Source organism: Salminus brasiliensis, chromosome 7, assembly GCF_030463535.1.
Source record: "Salminus brasiliensis chromosome 7, fSalBra1.hap2, whole genome shotgun sequence".
In the NCBI taxonomy this organism is placed as follows: domain Eukaryota; kingdom Metazoa; phylum Chordata; class Actinopteri; order Characiformes; family Bryconidae; genus Salminus; species Salminus brasiliensis.
The window spans coordinates 21,411,484-21,423,816 of NC_132884.1; positions in this window are offsets into that span (position 1 = coordinate 21,411,484).

Sequence of the window (12,333 nt, forward strand, 5' to 3'; positions counted from 1 at the left end):
GCTCTGTGTTGCTCAGTTTATTGCCTTGTTTCTTGGCGAACCACACCAGCGGATGCCTTGAGGTGCCTGGAAAAGGCAGATGTGCTCAAGAGAACTTGGAGGGTGGTTATGGTCTGACCTGTTGACATTTTTTTACAAGTGTACAAGTCTGTACAAACTCCTCTCCAATCAGCGTCCCTTCATCGGCATGAATGGTATCTTTCATTTAGCGCAGAAGAAGGCGGCCTTACTCACCGCAGGAAAACTGTTCTGCCACCTGCTTGACTGCTGGCAGCCGACATGCATCTCCAGTCGGTCGGTTGCTCACACCCCATGCTCTTCCTCAGGACAAATGTGTCTACGTTGATTTTCTGATCTACGTCTACACGTTTGTTTTTAATCTGTTAAATTCAGAAAATAAATTAGAATTCTGCTGTAAAATGTGCAGAAACAGTTATATTTAGGTTTGTTTTCTGTGGAGAATTTGTTTTTGACCTTATTTTGACCTTGAAAACGAACAAAACATTGTGACTTGACCAGGGGTGCTCAGTGTCATCACCTTTGTATGTAATAATGAAAAACGAAAAACGTAATGAAAAAACGTCACAAAAGAAAAAAAAGTTTATCATGAAATTGGTGAAACTTTATTTTTATATATTTTTACCCTCTTTAGAGACAACTTGATTTTTCCTAAGCCAAGACACAATCAAATTCATATGCTACTGAAAAAAACTAATAATAATTCATGTTCTCCTGATTTTTACACATTTTTCTTGCGATTCTAATTGAAACTGTATGATAATTGCATACCGTACAAGTGTTAGCAAGTTTGCTTATTTTAGAAACAACTTAAATTTGATACTCACACTGAAGCCCCTTTTAGACATGCACAGTAACCTATAACATTTTCAGACATTACCTGGAGGGGCTGTATGTGTGATTGCGAAATCAATTGTACTGGACATTACCCATACTTTCTCCTGCCAACCCCCTAGTACAAAGCTATACACATAAGCCTGCACATGCTATACATGCACTGCCCCTTGCCTCAACCACTCATAACATTTATATGTAGTGAGAACATGTCTGACACAGCAAATCTCTGTCTGTATTCTACATATGTGAAAGGTTAACTCTGTATAATGTCCCAAATGAGCACTCAAGTCCCATAGTACAGTGCAGGAGATTTATTTATTTATTTAATTATTTATTTATTTAACCAATTCTCTTCCAACTTTGGATCAGTGATTATACACCCCATAAATATTCTCCCCAATCACATTCAATGCTCCCAACACTGGGATGGTAAAGACCAACACACGCCTCCTCCAGCATGTGCGCAACCAGCCATTGCAAACTGCCAACCATCACACTTAGAGGAAAGCGCCATGTACCAGGCCAGCATTATGTGGGGAGAAAGTACCATCCACCCACCCTGGAGAGAGCAGGGCATATTGGAAAGAGCCGGGCCAGCTGCCGACAGCATGACCAGGATTCGAACCAGCGATTTTCTGGTCATAGTGACAGCATCTTTTTCCGTTTGACCACTTGGGACTCTTTTTGTAAGAAGAGCTAAAGACTCACTTATAGTCTGATGGTTCTGAACCTGGGTTCTGGTTGAAAACCACCAGATCAACAAATCCAAACAAAACTTGGTGTGCTGCTGGAACCAAGGTTGGGAAAACGGTTTTCCATAGCTTCTATGGATTCATCAACCCGCATCCAATAGTATTAATCAATGACATTTTATGTTTTGATGCCAGCGCTGGATAGCTCAGGGACAGGGGACTGTCTAGAATTTCTGTCTTTCTTGGTTCAGCAAGATGTTTAAGAGTTCCATTCCAAATGGGGAAGAACAGAGTATTCAAATATGTTCACAATCAAATGGGGCTTTATTTGATTTCATTTTTTATGAGTACTGTGAGAAGATTACTTCATGTGCTTTTTTATGATGTTTGAAACCATTCCAGTGATTAACATCAGAAATCTGTCTGGAGTGCTTTCACCTTTCCTCCCTTTTTGGCTTCTGTGAATGGCGTTAATCTCCAAAGAACTCTCACTCCCAGTCTTAGTGTGCTGAGCACATTTTTAAAATGCTTAGTTCAAGAATTCAGACATTCACCAAAGCAGGAACTGAGCATTGCTCATACGTATGTGTCTGGTTGAGATGCTTCATGTCTGAAGCTTTGCTTCTAAGGGAATTAGGGTCAGTCCATAGGTCATCCTGAAGAACATTCCTCTGGCAGGAACAACGCTGTCTTTATTGATCAAACTTTTCCTCTGAAATGTTGAGTTCTGATCCTCGGGGCTAAAGCAGATCACAGTGGATGTTTACTGTAGAATATGAAGACACGGTGGGAGCTGTTAGCATACCCAGCAAAGATGTCTGCATTTAAATGATGTGTTTTGCTGGCAGGGGTGAGAACGCAACGTGTTCTTCGTTGGGTCTCGTTTTTTCACTCTCAATATTTTCTTTCTGTCGTGCTTCTCTTGATAGGTGCGAGATGGCATTCTTTAAATGTTTTGCAAGTTTCTTCTCTGGTGGGTTTGCTTGTGGCGAGTGGGTGCGACTTTTCTCAGCTCAGGCAGGCCAAGCTGGAGGTAATGGAGGTAAAAGCCACTCGAGGAATGTCTCACTCTGTTCTATCCATAGAGAACAAGGTAGAACTAGCATGCTTCAAGGTCAACCGATGAGTTGGCGTACCATTTGGTCATCTCCTCCCCTTGTGGTTAGCAGGACATGTTCAGAAATAAAACATTTAGGCCTCTGACATCATCAGCTGCTGGTGTTCTTCACTGTCTGCATATCTGAAGCAGTTGGATGATGAGCATGATGAGCATGGTTTGGAGATACGAAGGTATTCTTTAAGTAAAACAACTTGGTAGAAAAGGGGATTTTGGCACCTGGTTTGAAATTTAGTGATGACTTGTTTGGTAAAGTTGTCATCTGCAGGTGTGTGTGTGTATGTGTGAGCATGTTGTGAGATTCAAGTCTTCTCTATAGGGAAATCTGATTTCTGGCGCTCTGTGTGTGTCAGCAGGCTGCACTTTCCCTTAAACTTCTGCAGAAAGGGTAAATAGTCTGGGCACATTCCAGAAATGTCTGTAGTTTTCCATGGAAAAACAAATCAAATCACAATGGTGGCTCTGTGCTCATCAAAAAGCAATAACCACCGTCACTGTACTTTCATTTAAACAGATTTGGATTTGACTCAGCCATGTCCCTTTGGATAAAAGATGGTGATAAAGTGGTATGAATCATGGATCCTTTGTATTCGATGAGACAAGCAAAGAAGATCAACTCTGTTTTTACGTTTTTCTACGTTGGTGAAGTTCCTGAAGTGACCACATTAGTCGTGCTGATGTAAAAAGCACCAAGAGATGAGCAGAGGCCTTGGCCCCCTGATGCTGGCCTTTATACATACTTTTGGTCCAAGATTTCAGTGAGAAATATGTGGAAAAATGGCTCAGTCTAGAGCTGTGTTTTGCTTAGATTTCCATGGAGATTCCAAAACTTCCTGCTCGGCGTGTTCATGGAATGCATCTGCCCCCACCCCCTTTTCCTTTTCCCTTCGCACATAAGTAAGGTCTTATTTAAGACGTGCAACTGCTGTCGCTTGCCGCATACCTATTGTCTGTCAGTGTCTGTCCATCTGTCAGAAACACACTAAATCTTTATAGTCTCCCCTCTACAATTACATTAAACATGCTCAGCCCCTAAGAATAAGAACTATAGTAAAATTACAGGAATATCTGTAGGATTCCTAGAAAGAAATGCAGTAAATTGAGACAACTCCTGTCGTTTACCATGAGGGGTGAGTGTAGACTAAGATAGACTAACCCGGACTAGGCTTAATCCTAGACTACAAAAGCTTTTTTTATATTGGTAAATCATCACTGTCCTTGACTAGATGATGCTCAGAAGGACTTACAATCTTACTGTTCTTTTTCTGTAAGGAAATACACCAATGTCTAAAACAGCGTTGATTTACATGCCATATTATTGCATTATTTCAGAACCCCCCTAAAAAAACCCTTCTTGTGAAATGAATCGCTCATTCTTGGAAAATTCAAGTGTTCGGAAAACAATTTACTGTGTGTCATGTTCGCCCTCTAACCAGTTCCCTCCAGAGTGACGCTCCACAGCCTGAGGGTGCGGCGTCTCTGACTCAAGGTCTCACTAGACAGGCACATTTTCTTTTTCCACAGGTGAGAAGTGAAGAAGGGGCAACAGGAAGCGGCAACAATGCCCGTTCTGCCTGAGCCGTGACGTTCAGGTGGTGTGAAGCCCGTTCTGGCATTTACAGCAGTGTGAGTCATGCTGTTATGTGCAGGTGAGGCAATGAGGCAGAGCACTACAAAAAAGGTGTGCAATTAAGAAGATTTATATAACAGGTGACCTTGATCAGGAATTTGATCAGGGCAGTGTTAGGCACCATAATATTAACAAGATCTTACAGTAATGCACAATCAGCTAGCATTACCTGGTTTTGGTTAACCCCTTAACGCAGAAAGGTTTATTACACGCTACAACGTATTACTCAGTAACTGCAGGGACTTCTGTACAAACTGGTGGGGCTATTCTTTGGCGATAGAAGCTTGTATTAACACTTTCTGCCCATCGGCGGATATGAATTCAAATTTCAGATTTATACAGAATTGCTTTTTGAGTGCACCCTAATGAGCCAGACCAATGACTGTTTTCTACTGTCACTGAGCCAGACACACCTGTACTCAGTGTTACTTTGTTGCTAATCTGCTGTTGTGGAAACAAGTAGATGAACGCTGCTAGAGAAATGCTCTCCCTTCTTCGCTCACATAAAACAGATTCCTATGGCTGTGCTAGCAGTATGGAGTTCTTTGGGCATGAGCAGCAGAGAGAGCTCAGGTTGCTGAATGACAGAGATGATTTGTAGGTTTGAAAAATGATGTGTAGTCTCCAGATGACCTGACAAGACCCAGCAACAAGTTCCGAGGTTGTGTGGTTTATGAGCTGTGCTTTTAAATCATAGTGCCACTAGCCTGTTTACACACACAACAATCAATGGCTAAGATGTTGGATCAATAAATGATAATTAACAAAAAATGAAGTGTACACATTTTCCCCTTGCCACAGTTGTAGTGAATCAGCCAAGACTTGATTAACATCTGAAATCTGGAGCTGGAACTGGAGCTGTGATGCTAATGCATCTAACAACATGGCAGAACTAGATTGCTGATATGCTGCATATAAATCACCACAATTTCAGCGTGAAATATGTTTTTTTTTTTTTTTGACAAAGCATGACATCCAGTAAGCTATAAATCGACAAAACGTTTTCTAGTAATTGCAATGTTATTGAACCACACAACTCAAAGAACCACTTTTGCCTAATTAAAGGGTTCTTTGCATTAGTGATTTTTGTGATTGGTGTTTTTTTTGTAGAACCTATTAAAATTGGTTCCAATGTAGCTATCAAATAGTCAAATAACCCTTTTTGAGTATTGCGTAGAACCTTTTTTTTGGATTTTGAAGGTGGAAGCCCAATGTGGGAACAATATCAATCAAATTATGTGTGCTATTTATGGCTGTCCCCGTCTGTTACCTTGGAAATGTGACTAAATATAAATATGAAAGCCTGTCTGTTTTTGTCTTAATGGGTAAATTCATTCCACTTATTTTACTTGTCTGTTTAGGTTTTCTTTGTTTTTTCAGTTTTGCCAAAACTTTTCAACTTTCTTTCTGACAAAGGCAGAGATGAAAGACAAAAGTCAGGCTAAAGTTTCAAACAGTGGCGGCACCCATCTAATATCCTGTTCCTGTTAACCATATGTTTGAAGTAGCTTCCCCCCAGTTATTTGCTGTTGTTAAGAGACTGGCAGTAGAGATACAGTTAATCCTGAAAGCTGATGGAACGATCCACCTGTGTTCGAAAATGTACTGCCATGCGTTCAAGGCCATCCAAACATACTGGAAACCACAGATTTTCTACCTTTCATAACCAATTCAAGGATATGAACTAAATTGGTTTACTTTGTAAACATTAGTTTACAAAGTAGACCAAACAGTCTAAACAGTAAGGCTACCAAATTCACTTCAAATCCATGGTTTCTATAGGTCATGCCTATGATTTTTTTAACATGCTTGATTAGCTTTCTCAGTTGTGACTGTGTCATCTCTGGCTATGCAAACTTGGGTAGTTACTTCTGTGACAGAGCTTTAGCATTAGCATTACTTTGGCTGTAATAAATTGAACTATTTAAAGACATAGAGTTTGACCAACAGGAAGGATGTAACATGACATTTACCATTTAACATGATTTACAGAATGATATGAGGGGGAGGTCAAACTTAAACACTCTGGTTGGGGTGGGAGAGGTTGTGGAGAGTGTGTAACTGTTTAGAAATCATCTGTCAGTGTTGATATTCACATCCTATGGTTAAACCGTTTCCACTTAGGATTGTATAGGAGCGCTTCTGCTTTAAGAGAAAGGCCAGACCTGCCATTGGTGAGCAGAGAAAAAACAGAGACTGAGGAACAGGGAGGAGATGGGGCGGTAATGGTGGTGGGTTGCAAAAACCATATCACAGGAAACAGAAGGTTGAGACACAGAACATTAGATTGGAGGGAGGTGGTGCCTCAGACCTAGTTTTCCTCCCAAACTTGACTTATTGAACAAACTTCACTGTTTACCACCATCTTAATGGCTGATGATTTAGTACCGCTCTCAGAATTGTTCCTGAGATTCTGAGACAAGGCGTTTATTTGCTTCTTTTACTTTTGAACTGAAGCCATGGGACTAATAGCTAACAATAATTAGCAATGTGCTAAGTGCATATCTAATACAACTTCTGATTCATATGGATTTCAGAAATGCCCTCTGCCACCAATCTGTAGCTTTGCAAGATGTGTTTGCAACATTTATTTAACCAGTTTATAATAAGCACCTCAGGAACAACAGCAGGCCCCTTGCATGGCTCTGCAATACACTCTACACACGACTCTGCAATACACTCTACACATAGGAATGTTCACCATGTCTATTTCACAACAGTTCTGCTGGGGCCAAACACTGACAGGTGAGAGTAGGCATGGTGCCTCATAGCTAGGATTTGTGATCACACTTTTCTGTGTTTGTGCATGTGGAGAGAGAGAGAAAGAGCAAGAAAGTAAGAGAGAGAAGTTGAAGAAAGGTTTTTATATAACATCCCAGACCGTTTTCTGAATCCTCTGGATTCCTCATATGGACAAAAGCCCATGTGAGGTCAGAGGCATGAGCAGTACTCACACATGCATTTCACTGCCTGTGTGAAAACCCCCCCGGTGGATATTTATGTGTCTTGCAGCAGATAGTGCTGGGAGAAGTCTGAGGTGTGTATTTTTCTTGCCTCCACAGCACCCCTTAAACTTCCTGAGCCTCGCAGAGAATCTGAAGCATTTTAAAAGATGAGGCACGAAGGCCGTAAAGGTCAGTCATCCACCGGGCTTTATTCTGCATGGAATGTTCTTTTCTTCCTCTGCTTAAAGCTGTCATTTCAGTCATCGTATCTCCTAAGTACTGGTGTATAAAATTCTGTTCTAGGGTTGACTAAATAACAACACAAATATATCTCTGTTCCAGTCAAAGCCTACTGCGTTTCTGTCTGGGTCAAAACATGGGTTACACAGCCAGACGCCAACCTTACCACGCATTTTTGGCACTCATTCTTACCACTGGCTGCCTGTCAGAGAAAAGCAACAGAAAGAGAGAGGTAGAGACAGAAATAACAGGAGAACTCTCAACCTATTAATTTCCCATGAATTTACAAATATTCAATCTTTAAACAAAACTATGAAAGTGTGGGGATTCTGTTCTGTGGACAGTTGAAGCTGGAACTTTTCAGGCCTATGTATCAGCGGGATGTCTGGAGGAGGAAGAATGAAGCATACGCTGAAAAAAGCACCCTGCCTACAGTGAAGCATGGTGATGGCTCGGTGATACTCTGGGGCTGCTTTGCCTCGTCTTGCACCAAAAACCTGCAGTGTGTGAAGGGAAAGATGGATTCAATCGAGTATCAGAAAGTTCTAGTAGAAAACATCATGCTTCGGTGTTCAACAGGACAGTTATCCTAGGCATACCTCAAACTCCAACAAGGTTTACTTTTGAAAGAAATCCTAGAATCCTAGAAGAGTTGAATAATTTCAGTTGCAACTGTGTGTAGTTGTAGATAAGAGAAACAGCTGTAACATCTAGAACAAAGATCAAATCTGGATGAAAGAGCAAATACAATTAATTATTAGTATATTATGATTACCACAGTGCCACGGAAAAGTATTTGCTTAGCAGTTTTCATCTTGCAACTCTACCACAGATACCATTTTCCCTGTCTCTTTTCAACAGTGAACTCATGAATAGATGTTAATCTGGGTGCTTTTGTAACTTCCAAGATGAGTTGTCACTGAATTTTGGTAGTCTGGCTACTTCAGCACTGTTCTATGTTTTCTCCATTTAAAGGTAATATCTCCCACTATGGTTTGCCGGAATTCCAGGCCCTTCCAGACTGATATATTTTAATACCCTTCTTTCTCATCTCTTTCCGGAAGTTCTTCTGCACAGTGCACTGCTCATTGAGGCCTTGTAGTCTTTATCAACTAAATGCAGTTAGTCACATGTTTGAATTCACCAAGTTATGTAGGGTGGATATGTAAGTTACTGTAGCCTTTCTGTCAGCTAAAACTAGTCAGGCAGTTCTCTGTTGATCTCCAATCAACAAGGCGTTCCTGCTCTGCTGACTGGATGCATTTTTGTTATTGCACCATTCTCTAAAGACTGGAGACTATTGTGCTGAAAATCCCAGGAGATCAGCAGTTCTGGAAATAGTCTACAGTCTGGCATCAACAATCATGCCATGCTTGAAATCTCTGGGATCACATTTTTCCCCATTCTGATGGTTGTTATGATTCTGGCCCATATCTGCATGATTTTATGCTGTGATGTAAACTCAGCAAAACCTGTCACAAATAAAGCACCTCTAATTCCTCACCCTCTCCAAAACCCCAGGCCTCATGGGTTTACCCCACCTCCTCCTCTCACTGCACCTGCTCTCATCATGTCTCCTTTTTATCATTTCCACCACTGGGACAGTGTCTAATCTAATTGCTTGTGACACTGTGGTTCGATGTTTTTCCCCCAGGAGCTGTCAGGATTTCCGGCATGCAGCATTGCGCAAACAGCAGACATTGAGCAACGCTCCTGCTTCTCAAGCCTGAAGAGTAATTCGTTTATAGATAAATTACTGTCTCCGAAAGTAGGGCAAAGGAGCGTTCCTACAGGAGAAATCTGGCATTCATCACCTCTCTCTCTCACTGCTGGAGTTTTTCTACAGTCAAGAAGGTGAAGGTCGCCATTTTTTAGAGTGGAAACTCATGGATGTCATGTTGGTACGGGAAAAGGATGGAGAAAAAAAAGCAGCTCTCGCATGTCTATGGTTCAAAGGTGGTTATCTGAACAGTTTGTTTTTGAATCTCTGCCAAAGTGCTTATGTAGTACATATTGTTGAGCTGTTTATTGTCGCAACCTGCACTGGACTACTTTTGGAAGGTCTGATGAGGAAGTCCATACTGAATTACAGCTATTCTCAATCATGAATGACACATCACAACTGTTGTTAACAGGTTTATGGACATACGGCCATCATTTTATGGTCACTTATCAGGCCTGGTCTTGCAAACAGCACTTGTTCATTCCACAGTGAATGACAGTTTACAGCCTTCATAGAGCTGGAGGTTATCGCCTGTCTGCTCCTTTGCAGTGTGCCGCACAGAATTCAGTGCACTGTCCAAATCTTTGTACGAGCAAACTCACGGACAAGGTCCTCCAAAGCACATTCCAGTGGTATCATCTACATCCGTAATTCAGAACTGAGTTGCAGGTGAATTCCTGACTGGAATCAGTGCAGCGGCAGCAACTAGAAGAACGGTGGGATTTTATGAGTTTGCATGTTTCTTTTTTTTACAGGCGGAGTAAAGGGGTTATGACTTATTGAAATGTAGCCTCGGCACATGCCTCAGCTGAACCCTTTTTCTGAAGGGGTGGAGTGGATGTGTGTGGGATGGGGTGGAGGACAGAAATAACGCATTGGCCCTCCGGAAAAATAGCTACAACACCTAGGGTCACACATCAACCTGGGACTGCCAAACAGCCCTGATATCCAAATGATGTAATGCCCCCAAAGAAATGTGACAGTAACCTGAAGCTAAAGACCAAGGATTGTTGTCAGTGCTCAGAGACTTTTCAGATCCAAAATGGTCGGTCATGCTTCTGACCCCCAGGGCCCTTCATTCTAAACAGACTTGCTGGCTTTTCACCTTGTGATGGAACAGAAATTGAATTTGCTAAATTTTCCCCTCACCCCAAATGAAGCAGTCAGAACCAGTGGTGGAACAAGTGTCGACAGATTGTCCTGTATCAAAGTCTTACTTATTTAAAAGTAAAGAGGGAAAGATATGTGTGAGGGAAATCTGAAAGGCATCAAAAGAAGTATGTAAACACACTCAAGCATATAAAAGCATACAAATCAAATCATATTTATTTATGTAGCGTTTTTACAACTTGCATTGTCACAAAGCAACTTTACAGGAATCAGTACCCCCCCCCCCCCCCCAAACATAAAACCCCCCATAAAAGACCCCCAGTGAGCAAGCCAAAGACGACAGTGGCAAGGAAAAACTCAGAGGGAGACCCATCCTCCTCTGGTCAGAACTATTTATAAATTATTGATAAGCTACCGTACCACCACATGGTATGAATGAGCATACTTCATGGTATCATTTTACACCGTTGCGAATTTGGTTGCATGCTTATTGCTTTTAATGAAACATCCAACCAGTGTAAAATGATGAATCAACGCTAATGTGTCTTTGTGTCCGTTACAGTTACAGACAAAGAGCTCACACACATGATACATTTACATACTGATATACTGATATAAATGTGGTGGGATATTTTAAAAACAGTACATAGGAACCTCGACTGAGTGGCAAGATCTTTTAGTTTTGGAACAAATACTCTAAAGGTCTAAATGACAGTGGAAGGAGTAAAAGTATGTTTTTTATGTGAGTGAAATTACAAGTATTTGGTAGAAATGTGCTACTGTAATGTTTTTTGCCCTTTTCACCATCAAAGATACTGCTTTACCATCTGCACTTCTAGATTCTTAAAGAACACATTTCTTTACTATCAGTATTACCGTGTTAGGATCAAATCTTAAAATGAACAATACTTCAGTAACCATGTGTAGTATTCATGTATTTCCCACCATGGCCAAAACATGTGTGCACTGGAGCTACAAGGCCAATGTAGCTAAGGAGTAGTGATCCTTACACCATGTTGAGTTTTCAAACGGATCAAACTGATACAAACTTGCTTAAAAATTGAACAAAAGACACACAGAATTGGACTGTGAAGATCCTGGTACTAGGTACCTTTGACCGCTTTAATAGAGACTGCGCTTTCACAGGGTTTGGTTCTTTTCTGTAAATCTCAAGCCACTGAGATGTATGTATAGAGAACTAGTCATGAGAAACAGTCCATATCTGTTCGTTGCCCCCTCTGTGTTGCGCAAAACTCATCCCAGTCGCTCAGTGCTCTGAAATCTCACTTGTGTTGATGAAATTTCTCCAGCCCAAGGGAAAACCCACATGGGCTTTTGTACCATCTGATAAGATCCAAAGATTTGTTGCACCTGACAAAAAGAACTAATTACGAGCGAGGCAGAGACAAATTACCCTTGCAACATCATGCGCGTTTCTGTGGTATTCAGATGTAGAGAGGCTAACTCTAGTGATTTTAGGGGGAATATGGAGGAATGTCTTGTGTAAATATTGGTGGAGGCCCCTGGAATGCGATCTGGACTGGAGTCAGACAGGAAGCCTGAAACATTTGTTCTCCTGATCCCAATTTCCACGGACAATCATGCTGAGAGATATTTTGGGAAGCGGTTCCTTGCCATTGGACCACAGGCACTGCGGGGTCAAACATAAAACAACATCAGCCCAGTGTCAGGTCATTGAAACGGGGATGGTAACACTCTAACCGTGGTATGACTGTAGCATCAAAGGTTTTGCTCATAGCACTCGGATGATGGTATTGTTCTTTTTGAACTGGCCACAAAGAAGGAAGTGAAATCCTTTCAGACATCGGGCCAAATAGGTCGCGTATCTTCCTTGTTTTGTTGCTGTTATGCTATTAGTTGTGGAATACCGCAGTAGAGTTAGACAGCCTGCGGGACAATGAATATATAGACCTAAATGCCCCAGGTACAATGGCGTCTAGGGTATTTAGTTCCACATGCCTTATGCCTGTTGCTGTGGAATGAGGAAGTGCGGCAAGAGT